General features: G+C 37.5%; 1 protein-coding gene across 9 annotated transcripts in view; it reads right to left on the bottom strand.

Annotated features, from left to right (window-relative positions):
• The window catches only part of TASP1 (taspase 1), a 295,816-nt gene that overhangs the window by 162,484 nt on the left and 106,969 nt on the right, over positions 1-26,363 (bottom strand). The window lies entirely within an intron of this gene.

Here is a 26,363-nt window from a genome sequence, read left to right as displayed (position 1 = left end):
GTTATGTTAGTCACCATACAATACATCATTAGTTTTTGATGTAGTGATCCACAATTCATTGTTTTCATATAATACCCAGTGCTCCATGCAGTATGTGCCCTCCTTAATATCAATCACCAGGCTAACCCATCCCCCCACCCCCCTCCCCTCTAAAACCCTCAGTTTGTTTCTCAGAGTCCATACTCTTTCATGGTTCATCTCTCCCTCGGATTTCCCTCCCTTCATTTTTCCCTTCCTTCCCCTAATGTCCTCCATGCTATTCCTTATGTTCCACAAATAAGTGAAACCATATGATAATTGACTTTCTCTGCTTGACTTATTTCACTCAGCATAATCTCTTCCAGTCCCATCCATGTTGATGCGAAAGTTGGGTATTCATCCTTTCTGCTGGCTGAGTAATATTCCATTGTATATATGGACCACATCTTCTTTATCCATTCATTTGTTGAAGGGCATCTCGGCTCTTTCCAGTTTGGCTATTGCAGACATTGCTGCTATGAATGAACACTGGGGTGCATAGGCGCTTCTTTTCACTACATCTGTGTCTTTGGGGTAAATACCCAGTAGTGCAATTGCTGGGTCATAGGGTAGCTCTATTTTTAATTTTTTGAGGCACCTCCACACTGTTTTCCAAAGTGGCTGTACCAACTTGCATTCCCACCAACAGTGTAAGAAGGTTCCCCTTTCTCCACAACCTCTCCAACATTTGTTGTTTCTTGCCTTGTCAATTTTTGCCATTCTAACTGGTGTAAGGTGGTATCTCAATGTGGTTTTGATTTGAATTTCCCTGATGGCTAATGATGATGAACATTTTTTCATGTGTCTGTTAGCCATTTGTATGTCTTCTTTGGAGAAGTGTCTGTTCATGTCTTCTGCCCATTTTTTGACTTGATTATTTGTTTTTTGGGTGTTGAGTACTGGTTTTTAAACTGCGCCCCAGAACCCAAGATTCTCACCCTCACCCCCACCCCCAAGAATGCATAAAAGAGCCAGGCACAACCCCAGACTCAACAAGACCTGCTCCTCTTCCTGTGTAGTTTATTGCCCATACTACTGAGCAAGACTTCATTTGTACTGAGGGATCCCTGGCTAAAAAGTTTTTTAAATGACACACTCAGGAAATCCCCAGAAAAGTCAGTGAGTTCCTAGGGCCACCTTAGAAGTTGAGCAACATCGAAGGGAGTTCTGAAATAGTGGAGACACAATGCAAGGAAAAGATCTTTACTTCAAGCAAACTGAAAAATCCAGAGGTAGAGTATGCCTCAACAAATATCACATGAAGTCTGTTAGGAGAAGGTACATCTAGACATTTACATTTCTTTGGTTTTTGCTTTAGATTCTAACTCCCCTTAAACATACTGATACACTAGGACATTACTTACTTTAATAGAAAACGTGTAGCTGCCTGAAATAAGTGCTTTATTTCCCTTTTAAACACAGCCAGGGGAAGTCTAGGCCATATCCCAGAATACCACAGCTCTGCAGGTGGCAGACTGCCTGACTTTCAAGGATAGTTCCCTAACCTGACTGTAAACTCTCTGAGGAAAGGTCTGATCCACTGTTTGATTTTGCACACAGCAGACATATGGGCATACTTAGTCTTCAGTTAGGGGGAAATAAAGTATGTCTGAATCCCTGGCATCACAAAAACAAGAAAAATAAGTGATGATACATGCAAGGCCATTCTAACATCAGGGCCTCAGTTTTCCATCTCCTTTCTCAAGATTCAGTTTCATGCAAATCCAGAGGATGCCACTACCTTAAGGAAGACTTAACAATAACTAAGTTTGCTCATTTGGTATGGAAGAAGTAAAGTTTATCTTCTTCAGTAGGTAAGATGAAAGTATGAAAGTAAAGAACTGCATTAGACACATTTTATTCCAGGGAAAAAAAAAAAGGATAATCCTAAAGAGAAATGTACTTTAAAGGGGGAACATTTGTTTCATTATTCTAAGAAATAATTCCTAAATCTTTATACCCTTGCAACCTCAATACAGAAGTGTCTGTTCCTTGTCCAGATGCCAAGTCTTATGTCTTCTACAGGAGGCCTTCTCAAACTTTAACGTATACACAAATCATCTGAGAATCTGTTAAATGCAGATTTGATTAAGTAATCTGGCATTGGTCAAGACTCTCCATTTAACAACCTCTCTAGCAATGCTGATGTTGCCGATCCCCAGACCCTACCTTAAGAAACAAGGTAAGATAGCATCCTATGGGATTCATTATCAGCCAAACATCTGCTCTATTCATTTTAAGACAAATAATTTTATGGGCACAGATCTGCTGAAGGAGAAACTTAAACCACCTAAGACTAACATTATGTTAGCATAAAAGATTTAAGTTCTGTCTGGTTCAACTATCAATTGGTGGCATATCACCATAATCATACCACAATGAACATACTGTAAAGTATCTTAAAGTATTGGTTCTTTCAGAAACAGACAACTCTCATACAAATAAACAGAAACTATAAAATACTTTCCTTAACAACAATAAATTCAAGAAAGGGTATTCTTCATTAGTTCTTTATTAACTGTGACTGCTGATCCCAAGCATTCTGTAAAACAGAATGTTAACTGAGGGGATACATAACGTATACACAATGATATACATTACTTATACAACAATTCTCTTAGCACTTCAATCAGGATATCATAAACTCTGAGGATTCTTATGTCTAACCTTATTCTTATGTCTAACCAAACTACTAGAGAAAGATACAAAAATATTATATGTAGATGGATTTACTGTAACTTGGTTTTTAAAAATGAAAAATCAAGTAAAAAATAGAGAATCCTGTTCCAAATTAAGCTAAATATTCCTAAGGGCTTGCAACACCTGCAAAAATCAGAATTACTTCATAAATATTCAAGAATTAGTTCATAGATTTCACATACTGAAAGGCAAATTTAAGGATGATGAAGTAATATTTAAGCATTTTTATGAAGTGTAGATAAATTGAGTGAAAGACAAACTCTGGTATTTTGGCCATAATAATTTCACAGAACTCATTTCTACAGAAATGAAATCTTAGAAAGGTTAAAAAACACACAATGACTGTTACTATATAGAGCTACTATTATGCTCTTACACTCCATAAATACTTAAAAGTACATGCACCACCTATGGTGATTAACATAATAAATTTTTTTTAAAAATTTTTTAAAAAGTACATGCACCACATGGGTACACATGCACCTATTGTCCTAGACTGAAACATGCTATTTGCATTACTTTTTTGATAAAATTTTTGTGACTAAAAAGCAATTGTATAAACTGTATAGTTACCCTTATAATAAACACATGTATACAAAGTTAGGGCACGTACTGCATGGAGCACTGGGTGTTATACGAAAACGATGAATCATGGATCACTACATCAAAAACTAATGATGTTATGTATGGTGATTAACATAATAAACAAATTTTTAAAAAGAGAAAAAAAGAAAAAAAAACTAATGTTTTTTTTGGTACTGTATGGTGATTAACATAACATAATAAAATAAAATTTAAAAAAGAAAATAAAAATAAAATAATAAATAACTAAAGTTTGCATAGAGATTGCATGTGTTATGGAAAACACTGAAATAAAACTTTCTTCAAGTCACCAATAAACTAGTAATCATGTTGGGCTTAATGTCAAAAGTTTTTATTTTTCTCTGCTCCAAACTGGAGATGGCTATTACACAATTATTGTAAAATTAAATTAAGTAACACATAACTACTTTAAAAGGAATAAATCCCTTAAAACAAAGTTTAGGTACTTCCCACGAGAAAATTATGCTTCTAATCTGTGTTCTAACTCTGAAATCTGCCAAGAGACATCATCTATCAGTTACTTATCTCATTAACCTGGTCTTTCTTCTACACAGAATTACTCAAATATCAAAGAGTTAAAATGCAAAAATAATATCAAATAGATAAGTGTATCCTGAAACTGGTATATGGTGGAATTAACTTAATACAATAATAAAGACAAATACATTTTTTTAAAAGACCCCAAACCTTCATAATACACCTTTGTTAGGTTTATGAGCATGATTATAATTGGCATGAGTTTCCACTTGAGAAAAGCATATGACTTATGCCTTCCATGACAGTACATTAATGGCAGCATAAAGCTTTACGTCTTTGAGTATTCTAACCATGGAATTAGCTCTGGCTACCAGAGACCTAGATCTGGCTCCATGTCTATCTCCCACAAACCAGCCCCACAGTGGGGCCACTAAAGGATTAAGTATATTAGGTATGTGTAAACAAAGTATGATTTAGTTGGAATTATCTACTCTCGTGTATCTGGCTTGGCTGAAACCAAGGAAAATTTGGAAATAAGAACACACAATGACCTTTTTCTTCTATACTTGGAAAATCACCCTCTGGGAAGGAAAACTGAATGGGAAGGGAGGTGGGTGGGGGGATGGGGTAACTGGGTGATGGGTATTAAGGAGGGCACGTGATGTGATGGGCACTGGGTGTTATATGCAACTAATGAATCATTGAACATTCCATGCAAAACTAATGATGTATTATACGTTTGCTAATTGAGTTTAAATTAAAAAAAAGAAAAAAGAAAGAAAATCACCCTTCTGATGCCCAATACTATAAATGATGTTTCTGCAAATTACAGTCAAGATGTCTATTCTTAAATAACCCTTAATTTTCTTTGTTTAATAAGTATGCGTTAAATATCTTTGCAGCACTACACAAATTAGTGTAAAACATATCTACAACAGAGAAAAAAAATATATAAAAATTGTAATTTATTCCTTAAATCACTCAATAAAAGTTAACAGAAACATTTTTAGCTCAAAATAAAACTAAAGTGGGTTAACCATGCTTTTAAGAGGCTTTAATATATCTACATTACAGCTTTAATTATAAATTCATACCATAACAAAGTTCCAGAGGATTACCTAAAAATTCCAAACCCTCAAAGACAGCAAAAGACAATGTTTTCCAAATGGCAGAATACCTAGACAGTGTTCTGAGGCCTGCTACATTCAACTTAGAAAAAGCCATGCTTTTAATCTTGGTTTTTAAAATGATATTTCAAATAATGAATTATGGATTTTTTTGTTTCAAAATAGAACAGTTTGAGAGCCTCAGTGTGCATGTTGAGTGAGCACGTGTACGTGATGGAAGAGACCAGATGAATATACTCATGACTTAAATTATTACACAGCTGAACAGTAAAACCACAAGGGTAGTTTCATACAGCTTTAAATCATTTTTATTCTTATTCATATGCTGTTCAATTAAAATTATTTTATACTTATAATGAACCACTGGTTAAGGAAAGTAAACCTAAGATACACTGGAGTTGAAATAAAAATTAAGGAATTTAAGAATGAAAGTCTGACAAAGTCCTTAAGATAGTATTAGCTAGATCATTAAATTGCATTCATCTGATCAAAATACTTAGAGAACACACCTTGATGATTACAAATATCAGTTTAAAATATTATGATGAATATATCCGATCTGACTTATTTTTCTGGAATAAATATTAATCACAATTTTTAAATTCTAAATCAAAATTCTAAATTAAACACACACCCAGCAATTAAACCCTAAATATTTACCCAAGAGAAATCAAAATATATAAAACAAAAGACCTGTCGAAAATGTTCACAGCACTTTACTGCAACAGCCAAAAGCTGGAAACAACCCAAATGCCTATCAAGAGGGAAATGGGGGGAGGGGGCGGGGTGCGTGGAGCAAGATGGCGGAGGAGTAAGAGACCTGGATTTCATCTGGCCCCAGGAATTCAGCTGGATAGGGATCAAACCATTCTGAACACCTACAAACTCAACAGGAGATCAAAGAAAATAGCAACAACTCTCTGAAGAGAAGAGCGACCACTTTCTGGAACGTAGGACGTGTGGAGAAGTGAATCCCAGGCAATATGTGGGAGGATAGACGTCGGGGGAGGGGGCCTCCATCGGCCGCTTCTGGCAAGTGATAGAGCAGCGGAGCACAAAATCGGAACTTTCAGAAGTTGACTCCACTGAGGGACATTGCTACAGTGGCTAAGCGGGGGGTGGAACCCTCATGGGACAGTGTGGTCTCAGGACCCTCGGGGTCACAGAAAGACTAGGGGGTGCCTGAGTGGGGCAGGGCTCCCAGGTATCGGAGCAGGGAAGCTGGCTGCAGAGACGGAGCCGAGGCGCAGGCTCTCAGCTTGGGGTTGCCATAAACCGTGATCCATGGCTCAGTCGGGCCACTGCTCTTCACGCAGGGACCCAACAAGCGACAGATATGGGGGGACTCCCCTCTCTCCCCTGGGAGGAGCAGCGCAGGATCGCACCGCAGGGATCTGCTGGGTTTGGAGACTCCACACGGGGTTGGGTGCCAGAGATAGAAATGCTTAGTCATAGGCCAGGTGAGCACAGAGTGCGGCCAGAGACCGGGGAGATGGGAGTGACTGACTGCTTTTCTCTGGGGGCTCACTGAGGAATGGAGCCCTGAGGTCTCAGCTCCTCTGGGGCGGAGATTAGAGGCCACCATTTTCACTCTCCTCCTCCAAAGCTGCATGGAAAGCTTTCAGAAAACAAAAGCTCGCGAGAGCAAACCCGAGCAGATTACTTAGCCCGGACCGGGCAAGGGCAGGGCAATTCCTCCTCCGGCAAAGACATTTGGGAACCACAGCAACAGGCCCCTCCCCCAGAAGATCAATGAGAACAGCCAGCCAAGACCAAGTTTACCGATCAATGAGAATGGCAGAACTCCAGAGCTAGGGGAATAATGCACATAGAATCCATGGCTTTTTTACCATGATTCTTTAGTCTTCCAAAGTTGATTTTTTTTTTTTAACTTTTTTGTTTGAATTTTTCTTTTTCCCTTTTTCAACCAACATCTTATCAATCCCTTTTTTAAAAAACATTTTTATTTTTCATTTTTAGAGTCATATTCTATCCCTTCATAGTAGCTACCCGTATTTTTGGCATATATATATATATAAGTTGTTCTCTCTTTAAAATTTTGAGATAGTTTCTTCTAACAGATCAAAATATACCCTAAATCTCTAGTGTATGGTTTTGTTCTACTCTCCTGCCTGATCACATTCTCTCCCTTTTTTTCTTTTTTTTTTAAATCCTCTTCTTTCTTTTCTCAAATAACTTATCAATTCCTTTTATAAAATTATTTATAATTTTCATCTTTACAGTCATATTCCATCTCTTCACCATATCAACCCTTATTTTTGTACATATATAAGTTAATCTTTCTTTAAAATTTTGGGAGGCACTTTCTTCTAACAGAACAAAATACCCAAAATCTAGTGTGTGGCACTGATCTATGCACCAGCCTGATCATATTTGATCATATTCTGGTTTTTTTTGTTTTGTTCTGTTTTTGTTTGTTTTTATCTTTTTCTTTTTTTTTTTCTTTTTCTTTTTTCTTTCTTTTTCTTTTTTCTTTCTTTCCCTTTCTTTTCCCCCGGCTTCAGATCTTTTCTGATTTGTTTAGAGTATATTTTCTGGGGACGTTGTTACCCTGTTAGCATTTTGTTCTCTCATTCATCTATTCTCCTCTGGACAAAATGACAAGACGGAAAAAAATCACCTTAACAAAAAGAACAAGAGGTAGTACCGACTGCCAGGGACCTAATCAATACAGACATTAGTACGATGTCAGATCTAGAGTTCAGAATCCTCACTTTAAAGATACTAGCTGGGCTTGAAAAAAGCATGGAAGTTATGAGAGAAACCCTTTCTGGAGAAATAAAAGAACTAAAATCTATCCAAGTCAAAATCAAAAGGCTATTAATGAGGTGCAATTAAAAATAGGGGCACGAACTGCTAGGATAAATGAGGCAGAAGAAAGAATCAGTGAGATAGAAGACCAAATGATGGAAAATAAAGAAGCTGAGAAAAAGAGAGATAAACAACTACTGGATCACAAGGGCAGAATTCGAGAGATAAGGGATACCATAAGACGAAAGAACATTAGAATAATTGGGATCCCAGAAGAAGAAGAGAGAGAGGGGCAGAAGGTATATTGGAGCAAATTATAGCAGAGAACTTCCCTAATTTGGGGAAGGAAACAGGCATCAAAATCCAGGAGGCACAGAGAACCCCTCTAAAATCAATAAAAATAGGTCAACACCCCGACATCTAATAGTAAAACTTACGAGTCTCAGAGACAAAGAGAAAATCCTGAAAGCAGCTCGGGAAAAGAGATACGTAACCTACACTGGTAGAAACATTAGATTGGCAACAGACCTATCCACAGAGACCTGGCAGGCCAGAAAGGAGTGGCATGATACATTCAGACACTAAATGAGAAAAATGTGCAGCCAAGAATACTATATCCAGCTAGGCTGTCATTGAAAATAGAAGGAGAGATAAAAAGCTTCCAGGACAAACAAAAACTAAAGGAATTTGGAAACACGAAACCAGCCCTACAAGAAATATTGAAAGACATCCTCTAAGCAAAGACAGAGCCTAAAAGCAACATAGACCAGAAAGGAACACAGACAATATACAGTTAACAGTCACCGTACAGGCAATACAATGGCACTAAATTCCTATCTTTCAATAGTTACCCTGAATGTAAATGGGCTGAATGCCCCAATCAAAAGACACAGGCTATTGGATTGGATTAAAAAACAAGACCCATCGATATGCTGTCTGCAAGAGACTCATTTTACACCCAAAGACACCCCCAGATTGAAAGTGAGGGGGTGGAAAACCATTTACCATGCTAAAGGACACCAAAAGAAAGCTGGGGTGGCAATCCTTATATCAGACAAATTCAATTTTAAACCAAAGACTGTAATAAGAGATGAGGAAGGACACTATATCCTACTTAAAGGGTCTGTCCAACAAGAAGATCTCACAATTGTAAATATCTATGCCCCTAACATGGGAGCAGCCAATTTTATAAGGCAATTAATAACAAAAGAAAAGAAACACATTGACAACAATACAATAAGAGTGGGGAACTTTAACACCCCCCTCACTGAAATGGACAGATCTTCTAAGCAAAAGATCAACAAGGAAATAAAGACTTGAAATGACACACTGGACCAAATGGACTTCACAGACATATTCAGAACATTCCATCCCAAAGCAATGGAATACACATTCTTCTCTGGTGCCCATGGAACATTCTCCAGAATCGATCACATCCTAGGTCATAAATCAGGTCTCAACCGGTACCAAAAGACTGGGATCATTCCCTGCCTATTTTCAGACCACAATGCTTTGAAACTAGAACTCAATCACAAGAGGACAGTTGGAAAGAACTCAAATACATGGAGGCTGAAGAGCATCCTACTAAAGAATGAATGGGTCAGTCAGGAAATTAAAGAAGAATTAAAAAAACTCATGGAAACCAATGAAAATGAAAACACAACTGTTCAAAATCTTTGGGATGCAGCAAAGGCACTCCTAAGAGGCAAGTATATAGCAATACAAGCTTTTCTCAAGAAACAAGAAAGGTCTCAAATACACAACCTAACCCTACACCTAAAGGAGCTGGAGAAAGAACAGCAAATAAAGCCTAAATCCAGCAGGAGAAGAGGAATAATAAAGATCAGAGCAGAAATCAATGAAATAGAAACCAAAAGAACAGTAGAACAGATCAACGAAACTAGGAGCTGGATTAACAAGATTGATAAACCACTGGCCAGACTTATCAAAAAGAAAAGAGAAATGACCCAAATCAACAAAATCATAAATGAAAGAGGAGCGATCACAACCAACACCAAAGAAATCCAAACAATCATAAAAACATATTATGAGCAACTATATGCCAGCAAATTAGATAACCTGGAAGAAATGGATGCATTCCTAGAGATGTATCAACTACCAAAACTGAACCAGGAAGAAATAGAAAACCTGAACAGACCTATAACCACTAAGGAAATTGAAGCACTAATCAATAATCTCCCAAAAAACAAGAGCCCAGGGCCAGATGGCTTCCCAGGGGAATTCTGCCAAACATTTAAAGAAGAATTAATACCTATTCTTCTAAAGCTGTTTCAAAGAATAGAAATGGAAGGAAAACTTCCAAACTCATTTTATGAGGCCACCATTACCTTGATCCCAAAACCAAAGACCCCATCAAAAAGGAGAACTACAGCCCAATATCCCTGATGAACAAGGATGCAAAAAATTCTCACCAAAATACTAGCCAATAGGATCCAACAGTACATTAAAAGGATTATTCACCATGACCAAGTGGGATTTATCCCTGGGCTGCAAGGTTGGTTTAACATCTGCAAATCAATCAACGTGACACAATACATTAACAAAAGAAAGAAAAAGAATCATATGATCCTCTCAATAGATGCAGAAAAAGCATTTGACAAAGTACAGCATCCTTTCTTGATCAAAACTCTTCAGAGTATAGGGATAGAGGATACATACCTTAATATCATAAAAGCCATCTACGAAAAACCCACAGCAAATATCATTCTCAATGGGGAAAAACTGAGAGCTTTCCCCCTAAGGTCAGGAACGCGGCAGGGATGTCCACTATCACCACTGCTATTCAACATAGTATTAGAAGTCCTAGCCACAGCAATCAGACAACAAAAAGAAACAAAAGGCATCCAAATTGGCAAAGAAGAAGTCAAACTCTCACTCTTTGCAGATAATATGATACTTTATGTGGAAAACCCAAAGACTCCACCCCAAAACTGCTAGAACTCATACAGGAATTCAGTCAAGTGGCAGGATATAAAATCAATACACAGAAATCAGTGGCATTCCTATACAGCAACAACAAGTCAGAAGAAAGAGAAATTAAGGAGTCGATCCCATGTACAATTGCACCCAAAACCAGAAGATACCTAGGAATAAATCTAACCAAAGAGGCAAAGGATCTGTACTCAGAAAACTATAAAATACTCATGAAAGAAATTGAGGAAGACACAAAGAAATGGAAAAACGTTCCATGCTCATGGATTGGAAGAACAAATATTGTGAAGATGTCAATGCTCCCTAGAGCAATCTACACATTCAATGCAATCCCCATCAAAATACCATCCACTTTTTTCAAAGAAATGGAACAAATAATCCTAAAATTTGTGTGGAACCAGAAAAGACCCCGAATAGTCAGAGCAATGTTGAAAAAGAAAAGCAAAGCTGGCGACATCACAATTCCGGACTTCCAGCTCTGTTACAAAGCTGTCATCCTCAAGACAGTATGGTACTGGCACCAAAACAGACACACAGATCAATGGAACAGAATAGAGAGCCCAGAAATGGACCCTCAACTCTATGGTCAACTAATCTTCGACAAAGCAGGAAAGAATGTCCAATGGAAAAAAGACAGTCTCTTCAGCAAATGGTGCTGGGAAAATTGGACAGCCACGTGCAGAAGAATGAAACTGGACCATTTCCTTACACTACACACAAAAATAGACTCCAAACGGTTGAAAGACCTAAATGTGAGACAGGAGTCCATCAAAATCCTAAAGGAGAACACAGGCAGCAACCTCTTCGACCTCAGCCGCAGCAACTTCTTCCTAGAAACATCACCAAAGGCAAGGGAAGCAAGGGCAAAAATGAACTATTGGGACTTCATCAAGATAAAAAGCTTCTGCACAGCAAAAGAAACAGTGAACAAAACCAAAAGACAACCGACAGAATGGGAGAAGATATTTGCAAATGACATATCAGATAAAGGGCTAGTATCCAAAACCTATAAAGAACTTATCAAACTCAACACCCAAAGAACAAATGATCCAATCAAGAAATGGGCAGAAGACATGAACAGACATTTTTCCAAAGAAGACATCCAAATGGCCAACAGACACATGAAAAAGTGCTCAACATCGCTCGGCATCAGGGAAATCCAAATCAAAACCTCAATGAGATACCACCTCACACCAGTCAGAATGGCTAAAATCAACAAGTCAGGAAACGACAGATGTTGGTGGGGATGCGGTGAAAGGGGAACCCTCCTACACTGTTGGTGGGAATGCAAGCTGGTGCAACCACTCTGGAAAACAGTATGGACGTTCCTCAAAAAGTTGAAAATAGAGCTACCCTACAATCCAGCAATTGCACTACTGGGTATTTACCCCAAAAATACAAATGTAGGGATCCAAAGGGGTACGTGCACCCCGATGTTTATGGCAGCAATGTCCACAATTGCCAAACTGTGGAAAGAGCCAAGATGTCCATCGACAGATGAATGGATAAAGAAGAAGTGGTATATATATACAATGGAATATCATGCAGCCATTAAAAGGAATGAGATCTTGCCATTTGCAACAATGTGGATGGAACTGGAGGATGTTATGCTGAGCGAAATAAGTGAATCAGAGAAAGACATGTATCATATGACCTCACTGATATGAGGAATTCTTAATCTCAGGAAACAAACTGAGGGTTGCTGGAGTGGGGGGTGGGGTGGGAGGGATGGGGTGACTGGGTGATAGACACTGGGGAGGGTATGTGCTCTGGTAAGCGCTGTGAATTGTGCAAGACTGTTGAATCACAGATCTGTACCTCTGAAACAAATAATGCAATATATATTAAGAAAAAAAAAAAGATAGCAGGAGGGGAAGAATGAAGGGGGGAAATCAGAGGGGGAGACGAACCATGAGAGAGGATGGACTCTGAAAAACAAACTGAGGGTTCCAGAGGGGAGGGGGCTAGGAGGATGGGTTAGCCTGGTGATGGGTATTAAAGAGGGCACATTCTGCATGGAGCACTGGGTGTTATGCACAAACAATGAATCATGGAACAACACTACACCAAAAAGTAATGATGTAATGCATGGTGATTAACATAACAATAAATTTTTTTTTTAAAAAAAGAGAGAAATGGGTACACAAATTGTGATATAGGCAACAGGGGAGGACTGCCCAGCTATAAAAAGGAACTAGTGATATGTACAACAATATGGATAATCTTTTAGATGTACACTGAGTAAAAAGCTGGACACAACAGAGTATGTAATATATGATCCCATTTATACAAAAGTTTAGAAAAGGTAAAACTACTCTGTGGTGAAAAAGAATCAGAAAAATGGTTGTCTTGGGAGAGGGACTTGACTATGAAGAGGCATGAGAAAACCTTCTGGAGTAATGGCAATGTTTTATATCTTAATAGTGGTATGGGCTACATGGCTTTATGCATGTCAAAATTCATCAAATTATATACGTAAGATGTGTGCATTGCACCCCATGTAAGCTTTACCTCTAAAAAAAATCAATAGCTGATGTATTTATCTAAAAGTACACAACCAAGAATTCAAAACATCAAGTCATAACAAATTTTCTATTTTTGTCCTAATACTGTAACACATTTATATTTATATAACATTTAATACACATTTGATTACAATTGTTAAGTGGTAAAATACGAAAGAGATGGCAAAAATATAAAGTATGGGTGAGAGAAAGTCTAACATATGTCCAACTTGAAGGAACAGACAGAATAAAGAAGAGAAAATAATGAAAGAGAAAAAGCTAAAATTTTCCAGAAGTGATGAAATATAAGAATCCAGATCTCCCAGAAGCTACAGAGAAAGGAAAGGAGCCAGCTAGAAAGAAAAGATCACCCACAATAGAATGACAGAATTTAGAGAAGCCCAGTGAAAGCCAGAAGACCGTCGTATATCTTCAAGGTACTCAGAGAAAAGTAACTGTAACCCAGAAGTAGGTGCCCAACAAGATTATCTTTTAGGAACAAAAATAAGATAAAGACATTTGTAAATAAGTAAGTAAAGTGAGTTTACCACCAAGAGACCTGCACTTAATGAAAGCCTGAAGGACCATTCCTTTTAATACTACAACCTGACCTCTGTCTATGTCCTCCCTATCACCTACTCATGACCAGACCTAATCTCCCTTTCTTGGCTCGGCTTTATTTTTTTCCATAACATCCCAGCATCTCCTAAACTGTATAATTTATTTTTGCATTATTTAAATTGCCAATCTCCCCCACAAGATTGGAAGCTTCACAAAGGCAGCATACTCTTTGTATGGTTTATTTACTACCATTTGCTAAGCACTGAGAAAAGCACTTCACATCTCTTAGGCATTCAACAAAGATTTGTTGAATGGATGCATGAATAACAAGTGAATGATATACTTCAAGAAGAAGGAAAATAATTGCTATGATTTGAACGTTTGTGTCCTTCCAAAATTCATATACTGAAATCCTGGCTGCCAAGGTGAGGCTACTAGGAGGTGGGGCACTGAAAGATGGCAGAGCCCTCATGAATGGGATTGATGCCCTTCTAGAGAGACCCAAGAAGTTCCCCTGCCCCTTCTGCCATACGAGGTTATAGCACAAAGATGGCCGTCTAGGAAGCACGCCCTCAACAGACACCAAATCTGCCTGGGTTTTGATGTTGGACTTCCCAGCCTCAAGAACTGTGATAAACAAATTTCTGTTGTTTATAAGCCACCCAGTTTATGGTATGTTGTTAGAGTAGCCCAAACAGACTTAAGACAATAATCCAAGAAGGACAATCAGGCATGAAAGAAGGAAGCAAATAAAATGGCAAAACTGCATGTAAATCAAAACTAATATTGTCTTTAAAAATAATAACATGTTATTGGAATGTCAGGTTGGGTTTTGAAATCTGGCTGTATGTTATTTATAGGAGATACACCTAAAGCATAAGGAAATGGAAAAGTTTAAAGTAAAAGGATGGGAGGCGGAGAGATATGCCAAGCAGGTACCGGTACAAACAATGTAGCTATATTAACGTCAAGCAAAGTAATACCTTTTTTTTTTTTTTTTTAAGATTTTATTTATTTGCGAGAGAGAGAATGAGAGACAGAGAGCACGAGAAGGAGGAGGGTCAGAGGGAGAAGCAGACTCCCTGCTGAGCAGGGAGCCCGATGTGGGACTCGATCCTGGGACTCCAGGATCATGACCTGAGCCGAAGGCAGTTGCTTAACCAACTGAGCCACCCAGGCGCCCCAAAGTAATACCTTTTAAGACAAAAGGTATTAATAGAGATAGAATCTCTATATGATAAATGCTGAAAGTTTAACTTACCAGATATAGAGATATAGTAATTCTAAATTTGCATGTACCAAAAAAGAATAGCCTCAAATATATTTAAAGCAAAAGCATACCAACAAGGAGAAAGCAACAAACCATACCTCATAATGAGATATTTCAATACATTTCTTTCAACTACCAGTAAGAAACAGAAGACCCAAATTGTACATTAAAAAGTGTGATTGCCTAGCTTTCATAGAATTCTGTTCCCAACAATTAGAGGGGAAACATTATTTTCTTTTTATTTAAATTTTAGTTAACATACAGTGCAATATTGGTTTCTGGAGTAGAATTCAGTGATTCATCACTTACATACAACAGCCAGTGCTCATCACAAGTGCCCTCTTTAATACCCATCCCCATTCTAGCCCATCCCCTACCCACCTCCCTCCATCAACCCTCAGTTTGTTCTCTATTGTTAAGAGTCTCTTATGGTTTGTTTCCTTCTCTCCTTTTTTGATTTTCCCCCTTCCCATATGTTCAGCTGTTTTCTTTCTTAAATTCCACATTATGAGTGAGATTATATGGTATTTGTCTTTCTCTAACTTATTTCACTTAGCATTGTACTCTCCAGCTCCATCCATGTAGTTGCAAATAGCAAGATCTCACTTTTTGATGGCTGAGTAATATTCCATAGTATATATATACCACCTCTTCTTTATTCATCAGTCGATGGACATTTGGGCTCTCTCCATAGTTTGGCTATTGTTGATAATGCTGCTATAAACATTGGGGTGCATGTACCCCTTTGAATCTGTATTTTTGTATCCTTTGGGTAAATATCTAGTGGTGCCATTTGCTGGATTGTAGGGTAGTTCTATTTTTAACTTTTTGTGGAACCTCCATACTGTTCGCCAAAGTGGCTATACCTGAGGGAAACATTTTCAAATGTATATAAATATTTATAAAACCTGATCATACACAAAACCATAAACTAAGTTACAACAAATTTCAAGAAATAATGTCAAATAGAATATGCTCTCTGAATATGATACAATTAAGTTAGGAGTCAATAAAAGTAAACAAAATTTGGAAATTAAAAAAGAAAAAATACTTCTAAGTAGCTTATGAATCAAACAAGAAATCTAAATAGAAACAAAAATACTTAATAATGAATAATAAAAAATATTACTTTCAAAACTTGTGGGATACAGCAAAAATGGTACATAGAGGAAAAACTTATACCCAAAGTGTTGATAATAGAAAAGAACAAAACATGACCTAAGTGTCCAGCTAAACAAGTTACGGAAAAATATAAACACAAAGAAAGGAGAAAACAGAGATAAGATGAAAAATCAGTGACAGAGAAATAAACATTAAATAGATCGGGGAAAAAAGGCAAAGTTGGTTTTGTGAAAAAACTACTTGTTGAATGAATGAACTGAATAAATTAAATTAAATCTGACAGGCAATAATTTTCTCCATGCATCACCTAAATCCCAGCAAAGGTCCAGCTCTCCTGCCTTCTCCTCCGGAGAGAAGGCTGGCTCTCTGGAGTAACAGCAGATACTGACATTCACACTTCGTCCAATGCAAAAGTGGTTCCCCACACCCCTGCTACCCACCTCCCCACCCCATACCAAAATACTGTCCTTCTTCAATTCCTGAGGCCTCAAATAACTCCAGAAAGGATTTCCTTAATCTCTTCCCAACCACACAGGAGGCCGTTGCACCAACCTGAAACAGGTGGTTCTCCCCTCTATGGGGAAAACTCTTTATATGCTGGCTTGTCCTAGGATCTTTTGTGGCTTATCTTGCTCCCCATCCACCTATACGCAGCAACTAACAGTATCACAAATAGTTTTTAACTGACCTTCATCAATAAATCAAACTCTGTGCCCTCTGAAATTGCATCTTGTTCAATATATATGCAAGATCCAAACTTAGCCTATCTAAACCAATTTTCCTAATTACCTCACATATTTCTCTCTGATTATTTCATATTTAGATCTTCCCTAAATGTAATGCTTTTGCACATCACTCCCGAATAGGTTCCTTCCCAAAAGTATGTCCTTAAACAACTGCTGTGAAATCTTGCCTGGTCCTCATAATAACCACACATAAGTCCAGACCCCCTTCTCACGATACAGGAGTAATCTTTATTTCAGGAGGTTTTGCATGCCCTCTGGCCTACTATTCAAAACAAACTTCTAAGACTCTTACCATCAAACATTAAGCCTCTCACTTAATCTATAAAGAAATTAGATGTCTTGATATTGGTCACACTCTTCCATTCAATGTTTTCCTTTTGGCAACACTTCTTTACTGCCCTCCCATCCTCTTGGGTCATCTGGCACCAGATCACACTCTCATTTTTGACTAACCAATTCACTTTCTCTAACTCCAAATCACTTTGCTAAAAGCTCTACATAAGTAACACATATACTATGCTTTAGCTATAACTTTGCTTTTTCCACCAGAGACCATCTTAAACTCAGTCATCACCATCTGGGAAACATGTTCAAGGGAGGAGGGAATCAAGATTATCTGGCAGTTTCCCTTCATATAGGCACATATATCACAGTACTTCAATGACAGAGATAGCACAACATGCTACCAGCATACTCACTAATAGGCTATGAACTTCACTACCTGGGCAGATTAAAAAAACACCCAAATAAATGAACTAAGACCTTGCTAATTAAATAGACAGCAACAAAGTCTCTTTAATAAGAGCAGGCAACCTTTTTCAATTTAGTTGTCCAATTTGGCTCTTTCCAGGAACACCTGGCCATGGTCTGGACCTCTGGTCTTTCTTTCATTTCCATACATTTACCTTCTCTGGATAAAATTACACTTTTTCTTTTAAATACCAGAGCTCCACTGGCCTTTGAACTGAGTCTTAAAGCAGTGGGGAATAACAGAGAAAGGACTAGAAGGTAACTGGGACAATCTGGAGTCTATTCTTGCCTATGAAACACCATGACAATTGGGATGGGTCCTTTAACCTGGATTTAAACTTGACCCTGGAGTAAACTTGACCCTCTCCAGATTGAATATTTGACACTGACTTTAATAATACAGTAATAAGTTACTTTATTTGATATGAGATTTTTAAAGTCCAGCAATATCTATTTGACTATACAATAAGTATACCCCCCAAAATATAAATCATTAAAAATCATAAATACACAACTACTAAAGATAAGCATATTAAAAAACAAAAGGGAAAGAAAAAATGCCCACATACTTTTTTCCTTTTATTCCTCAATACCTTAAAATTTTATTAGAAAGTAAAGAGAAATCAAGGAATCACAAAGAGTAGGAAAGGAGCTAAGTATATTCTAGGATATAAAATATAATCCAAACTAATTAAGATAATACTATATCCTGGAAATCTTAATGCCATTCAAATTAACCTCAGGAATGTATTCAGACTCCCAACACTCAAAAGCCTGTGTTTAATGCAAACAGTCACCAGGATAGGCTCCATTCATACATATTTCAAAATATTCTCCTCATTGTTCCTAAGTACAGTCAGTGCAAATAAAAGTAGACAAATGTCCAGGGAGAACTCTGGCTGTGGACTTACTGCCTCTATGGCCTTTTTTACTTTGCTAAATTGTGCGCACAGTTGAATCTGATCAACTGTCATGCCCCACCAGGGATTACAAACTGCCAAAACCAGAGTTTGCTTTCAACAGCAAAGTGTAATTTTAGTATTACACATTTTGTTTTTCCAGTACCTCAAAATGGAACATGTATCACCAAGCGCTCCACCTTTCTAGATTGTCTCACATATTTAGGCTACCTGGCTGGCCCCCAGAAGCATCTGAGTTTGAAACCACTGTCCTACAGAAACTCTGTAGTACAACCAAGCTTCTCTACCTACAGGCTTCTAAATCTAAGACTTTCTCTTTCTCTCCTTCTAGTCCTACCCCTTCATCCAAGACCCAGCTTAAATTCTACCTCTTCCATAAAGCCTACAATGAGAAACTTAGCAAGTTTAGAGTGATTTCCCCATCCTACCAATTCCCATGGCCCTCACTGATTGCTTCACTCTTCTAGCAATGCTAAATTTATTGTTTAATTCCCCTGGACGAAATATAATGGTCAGCACCTAGGTGCTATCTACTCTATTTACTCCCTAAAACCTGCATATAAAGGGCACTCAATAGATGTTTGCTGGTGATAATGCTGAAGTCAAAGGTAAAACAGGAACTGGAAAGAAAAACTAAGGATCCCATGAGGTCATGGCCTCTGGTGGAAACATCACTCAAAGTCTGTATACTCAAGGTGACTTGCTGGTGTGAGTTCCACATAACCTCAGGCTACACAAATCAACAGAGCAATGAAAATGGAGCACTGCCTATCCCTTGAGCAAATGACCCAAACTGACCACTGAAGAGATGGCAATGCTTGCAAAATGAAAATGCTCTCAACATAGTGGGGAAAAACACATAATCACAAGCTTCATAAAGTAAGCTTGCAAGGCAATCCCCATTTCTATTTTATCACTTGTCCCTTCTGGTAAAATCACACAACCAAAATAAACAGGTGCTAGAAAATGGGTAGAAATTCTTATAGTGGTGAGGGTCCATTCTTTTTCCTAGAAAAAAAGACATGATCTAGAAGTGCATTTGTAAAACAGGCATTTTACCTGCGTGGTCAAGTTTTCTCTAGATGGGCACGCCCCCTTGTGGGCACTTCCTGACTCACCTCTATGAAATGGTTGGTTGAGATTGTGGGCTGTTTCTAAAATATTATTTCCCCACAATCATTTCCCTCACCTACTTATATAATATCTTCAGATCTCTACAATATTGAGGAAGTACAGTTATATTATTAGTAATATTTCAGATATCCTCTCTTTTTTCGTTACATCCCCAGAAACAAGCTTACTGGTAAACAGCAAAGCACTGTTTTAGACTAATGTATGCTTGAAGCACTTAAATAATAGATTCAAACTCATCCTGAAAGACCATAAACCTTACAATTGAAGAAAATAACAGATAGGTTTTTCTCTCTCAAAATTAATATCAGAATCATCTTTTGTAGATGTTTAAGTTAGCAACGTTAGCTGAGTAAAGGCATTGTTTCTAGGCACTGTGATAAAGATAAAGAAACAAAATGCCCATGGCTCCATGAGCCTACACAATATTATAAAGTAACCATACACACCAATCTCAAAATGGCAAATGTGTAGATAGTTCAACAAGTATTTATTGAATACCCATTATATGCACTAAGTAGAAGAAAGAAATTTGTTCTGATCTGGGTGGCATTTAAGCTGGTCGTTGGATTAGAGCTGGACTTGGATTAGAATTTCCCTTAAGGTCAGGAACACGAGAGGGATGCCCACTCTCACCACTTTTGTTCAACATAGTACTACAAGTCCTAGCAACAGCAATCAGACAACAAAAAGAAATAAAAGGCATTCAAATTGGCAAAGAAGAAGTCAAACTCTCTCTCTTCACAGATGACATGATACTTTATGTGGAAAATCCAAAAGACTCCACCCCCAAATTACTAGAACTCATACAGCAATTCAGCAACGTAGCAGGATATAAAATCAACCCAAAAGACTCCACCCCAAATTACTAGAACTCATACAGCAATTCAGCAACATAGCAGGATATAAAATCAACCCAAAAGACTCCACCCCAAATTACTAGAACTCATACAGCAATTCAGCAACGTGGCAGGACACAAAATCAATGCACAGAAATCAGTTGCATTTCTATACACTAACAATGTGACTGAAGAAAGAGAAATTAAGGAATCCATTCCATTTACAATAGCACCAAAAACCATAAGATACCTAGGAATAAACCTAACCAAAGAGGTAAAGGATCTATACTCTAGAAACTACAGAACACTTATGAAAGAAACTGAGGAAGACACAGAGATGGCAAAACATTCCATGCTCATGGACTGGAAGAATAAATATAGTGAAAATGTCTATGCTGCCCAGAGCAATCTACACATTCAATGCAATCCCTATCAAAATACCATTGACATTTTTCACAGAGATGGAACAAACAATCCTAAAATTTGTGTGGAACCAGAAAAGACCCCAAATTGCCAGGGGATTGTTGAAAAAGAAAACCAAAGCTGGGGGTATCACAATGTCTGACTCCAAGCTATATGACAAAGCTGTGATAATCAAGTCAGCATGATATTGGCACAAAAACAGACATACAGATCAATGGAACAGAATAGAGACCCCAGAAATGGTCAACTGATCTTCGACAAATAGGAAAGAATATCCAATGGAAAAAAGTCTCTTCAATAAATGGTGCTGGGAAAATTGGACAGCCACATGCAGAAGAATGAAACTGGACCATTCTCTTACACCATACACAAAGATAAACTCAAAATGGATGAAAGACCTAAATGTGACACAGGAATCCATCAAAATCCTAGAGGAGAACACAGGCAGCAACCTCTTCGACACTGGCCACAGCGACCTCTTTCAAGACATGTCTATAAAGGCAAGGGAAACAAAAGCAAAAATGAACTTTTGGGACTTCATCAAGATAAAAAGCTTTTGCACAACAAAGGAAAGAGTCAACAAAACTAAGAGGCAACCCATGGAATGGGAGAAGATATTTGCAAATGACATTACAGATAAAGGGCTGGCATCCAACATCTATAAAGAACTTCTCAAACTCAACACCCAAAAAATAAATAATCCAGTCAATAAATGGGCAGAAGACATGAACAGACACTTCTCTAAAGAAGACATACAATGGCTAACAGACACTTGAAAAAATGTTCAACATCACTAGCCATCAGGGAAATACAAATCAAAACCACAATGAGATACCACCTTACACCAATTAGAATGGCAAAAACTAACAAGACAGGAAACAATAAGTGTTGGTGAGAATGCAGAGAAAGGAGAACCCTCTTACACTGTTGTTGGGAATGCAAGCTGGCACAGCCACTCTGGAAAACAGTATGGAGGTTCCTCAAGACATTAAAAATAGAGCTATCCTACAACCCAGCAAATGCACTACTAGGTATTTACCCCAAAGATACAGACATAGTGAAAAGAAGGGACACCTGAACCCCAATGTTCATAGCAGCAATGTCCACAATAGCCAAACTGTGGAAGGGCCAAGATGCCCTTCATCAGATAAATGGATAAAGAACATGTGGTTCATATATACAATGGAATATTACTCAGCCATCAGAAAGGATGAATACTCACCATTTGCATCAACACGGATGGAAATGGAGGGGATTATGCTAAGTGAAATAAGTCAAGCAGAGAAAGACAATTATCATATGGTTTTACTCATATGTAGAACATAAGAATAGCGTGGAGGACCACAGGGGAAGGGAGGGAAAACTGAATGGGAAGAAATCAGAGAGAGAGACAAACCATGAGAGACTCTGGACTCCGGGAAACAAACTGAGGGTTAGAGAAGGGAGGGGGGGTAGGGGGATGGGGTAACCAGGTGATGGGTATTAAGGAGGGCACATGTGGTGATGAGCACTGGGTGTTACATGCAACTAATGAATCGCTGAACACTACATCAAAAACTAATGATGTACTATACGCTGGCTAATAGAACATAACAATAAAAAATAATAATAATTAATAATAATTAAAATTCACTGTAATCCTACAAAAAAAAAGAATTTCAGTAGGCAGAGAAGTGGATGGCATTCCATTATTATTACTTATTACATATGAAGGAAAAGAGACATAAGCAAAAACACAGAAGTGAGAACTTCCAGTAAATTCATGAAAAATCAAATGTATTTGGCAAGAGAAAAAGATAATTCTCAAAGGAAAATAATAGAAAAGTAGGTTGGGTCCAAGTTTCAAGAGGATTTGTAAAGTCAGGCTAATAAGTTGGGTTTTAACCTACAAATAGTAAAGATTCTGTTAAAGTTTCTCCCAGAATAAGACCAATGCAAGTATTTTTAAGGAAATGTATCCTGGGACAATATATACAGGTTTAAGGAGGAACTGAGTAAGGCTAGAAGCAGGGAAGCCAGTTATGCAGATACTGCAACTGTCCAGCCATCGAGGATGAAAATTTATAGACTTGATGGTGGTAATAATACCAAAAAACAAATCAACAAAACAAGCAAAAAACAAAAACAAAAAATATATTCATTAAACAAATGTTTATTGAGCACTTATTATATGCAAAGCTGAGAAACCATGGTAAGTAAAACAGATACTTGTGGACAATGACAATGACCTGGAGACCAAACTCTGAAGCACAGAGAAGGGAGTAAGGAGCTCTAGTCCGCCTGGAGGCAAGCTAAATGAGTGACAGTGCACATGAAGTTATTAACTGGACACAATTACATAATTCCTAACTCGTCTAGAATGTTCTGTGTGCATTTAAACAATGTTTACTAAGCAGGTGTTTTTCTAGGTCCACTCTGACATAATTATGCATAACAAAGCAATAATTTTCAAATGCTGGCCCATTAACTTACCCATCGCTACAGATTTTGATTCAGTATATTGAGAGTAGAGCCTAAGAATCTACAGTTGTAAAATTCCCCGGATGAATCTAATGGTCTGCCAGGTTTAGAATATACTAGAGAAAATAATCTTTTAATGAGAGGATCCAGAAAAGGAATTTGGACAAACTCCACATTGCTACTGAAAATAGATCAGAGAATTATCAAGCTGGAAAGAAACCATGGTAATCACCTGGCCCAGCATGCTGACTTTACTGCTGAAAAAACTAAAGTCTAGAGAGGCTCCAGGTTTGCCCAAGGTCTCTGGACTAGTCAATGGCAGACTTAGACTAGAACTCATGGTCCACTGTGCCCCATCTCTTAGCTTGCCCTTCTCCCTCAATTCCTCAAGTAATACCACCCTCAGGTCTTGAATTCTAAATGGTTCCTGGTATCTTTCTATTTATCAAAATCTTTGAGACTGATTAGAGAAAAGGTAGCCCAATCAAGACTTTAAAAACTCAAAGATAGTTCTCCTTCAACCTAATTAAGCACTGGTTCTTGTCTTCTGACCCTAAAACACCCCTGTTATTACTCTATGTGCATACACACATGTATACACACACTTGTCTTTTCACATATTGGTTTATTCTGCTGGTCTTACTAGCTGTACATGTGTCAGCATCACTACGTCTATAATGGGCCAACTCAGGTCCTTAGTGCCTGGTGATATCAAATGAGGACATATTTAAAAGATTTGACTTAGAATCTGATGCTCTCAACACCACGGTCTGAGTCAGTTCCTAGATGGGAAGGCTTCCATCTGTAGTCCCAATCAAATTCCATTTACTGGAGGTTTTTCCTTTTAGAAAAGCTACATTATGGTGATTTCTACATTATATACAAGATCACCTGGGACTGTTCCAGTGATAATGAAGGAATGCTCTTTTTTTCTCCACTAATTCTGTTAAACACTAAAATTAAATGGAAACTCTACAGAACTGTTGAATACTAAAAACTGAGGGAGAATTTATGAGGCTGACAATATCTGATGCCAGCTTACAAGTCCCCTAAAAAACCACGGGTTACTTTCATTACAAAATAAAAGCAGCTGTTAAGATTTGTTAACAATGACTTCTTGCTTTAGTCTTATCTCACTTACAACTTAAGACTCAGTATAGATTTAAGGCATAGTTTGGCATGGGTTCAAGGAAGACTTGGGAAGAAACCCAACCCACTAGCTATTGAATCTTTATATGAGAACTGAGAAGCTTTTCCTGACACAGGAAAACAAATACTGCAATTGTCCAGCTATCAAGGGTTGAAAGTTCTGAATTTAAATAATTGATGGATTGACACAAAGTACAAGAAACCACAGACATTTAAAGAATTCCTATCAAGTTATACTGCAAAGGAATGATGATCACCAGGCTCCATAACCTACATAAATGCATGAGGTGATAGTAATTAATTAAATGTAATATATTTTTTAGAGGGAGGGGAGAGGGGCAAAGGGGGAGGGAGAGAGAGAATCTTAAGCATGTTTCACGCCCAGTGCAGAGCCAACATGGGGCTCAGTCTCACAACCCTGAGATTGTGACCTGAGCTGAAATCAAAAGTCGATGTTTAACCGACTGAGCCACCCAAGTGCCCCAAATGTGATGTTTAATTAAGTTACTGATGTATCTGACTTATATGTAAATTCTATAGGCTTACTCAGTAATCAAGATAGGCAATGCAAATGTAATTTTTAATATATTACTTACAACTCAAAGTAATCACTTAACAGAACGAATTTTCAGTTTTATGAAAAGCTTAAATATATAAACTACATTTCTTCATGTAAAGAGAATTCAAAGAAGTTTCTTCTGTTTACTTATATCTATGCATTAACCATCTTCTTGAGAAACACAACAAAATTCCAGATCAAGCAAATTTCTATAAAAGACTAATTACTCCTTTCCCTGTACACATTATAGACAGACATGTACACAAGTACAAAAAGAACAATCTGAGGAAAACATGTTTTTTGTGCATTTATTTTCTTTGATCTTAACCTACCTCTCACCCAAAAAATAGTGATTTAGTATGATACAGTTAAGCGTTTACATAATAATTTCAAGATGGTGGATAAAAGAGGAAAATGTTACCCACAATATACTTCAAAAGAATAGAATATATTTATATGAAGCACACAAAGCAAGGCCCAACATTTCCTTTCTGAAACATGTGGCCAATTTGATGTCCCTATGTGGTGGCTAAAGAACACAAAATTAAAAGTTGTAGCATCTCTTTAGAGTGGTTTTGAACACACAACATTTATAAAGCATTGCAAAATTTTCTCAACTTGTTCATTAGAAATTGAAGAATTGAAGATATTCACAAATGCACATTTACAAATGGTAAAAGGTCTAATTATCTTTCATTCCACTATCCTATGCAAGTACCGTTTTACCTAAAACCAATGAAATTAATTGAAAGCTTAAATTACTTTGTAAAAGTGGTGGGAGGAGGAAAAAAATTCTATGTACATTCAATTGTAAAATCTGTTATTAAAGAAAAAGACATGGAAACTATTCCAACAATATGCTTGTGAAAAAGGAAGAGGAAAAAAAAAGGCTTGAAACATCAAATATATTGAGATCAAACAATACCCCCAACTTCTTTTAATACTCTAAGAATAAAAGAGTCCCTTCTGGTAATATCCAGGGCTAAATGTTTGAAACTGATATTTATGAAATCTAGATTATGGTGTACAATGAGTCTGTTTGTTTTCCCAATGTGAGCATCTCCTCTTTGTAGCAACTCAGTCAGTCCTATGGCACAAGTCAAGAATAGCAACTGGCCAATGAGCTAACCACTTCATTCCAAATGAAAGGTTTCCTTTCTTAAATATGATAAAGATTAATACTAATATAACTACCTTTCTCTTTTTGTATCAAAACAAAGCAAAAAATAAATTTAAAACATGTCATCACTTCATCACACATACCACAAGAATTACTGAGA

This window comes from Halichoerus grypus, chromosome 10 (genome assembly GCF_964656455.1).
Source record: "Halichoerus grypus chromosome 10, mHalGry1.hap1.1, whole genome shotgun sequence".
Classification (NCBI taxonomy): Eukaryota; Metazoa; Chordata; class Mammalia; order Carnivora; family Phocidae; genus Halichoerus; species Halichoerus grypus.
This window is presented reverse-complemented; position numbering and strand designations above follow the sequence as displayed.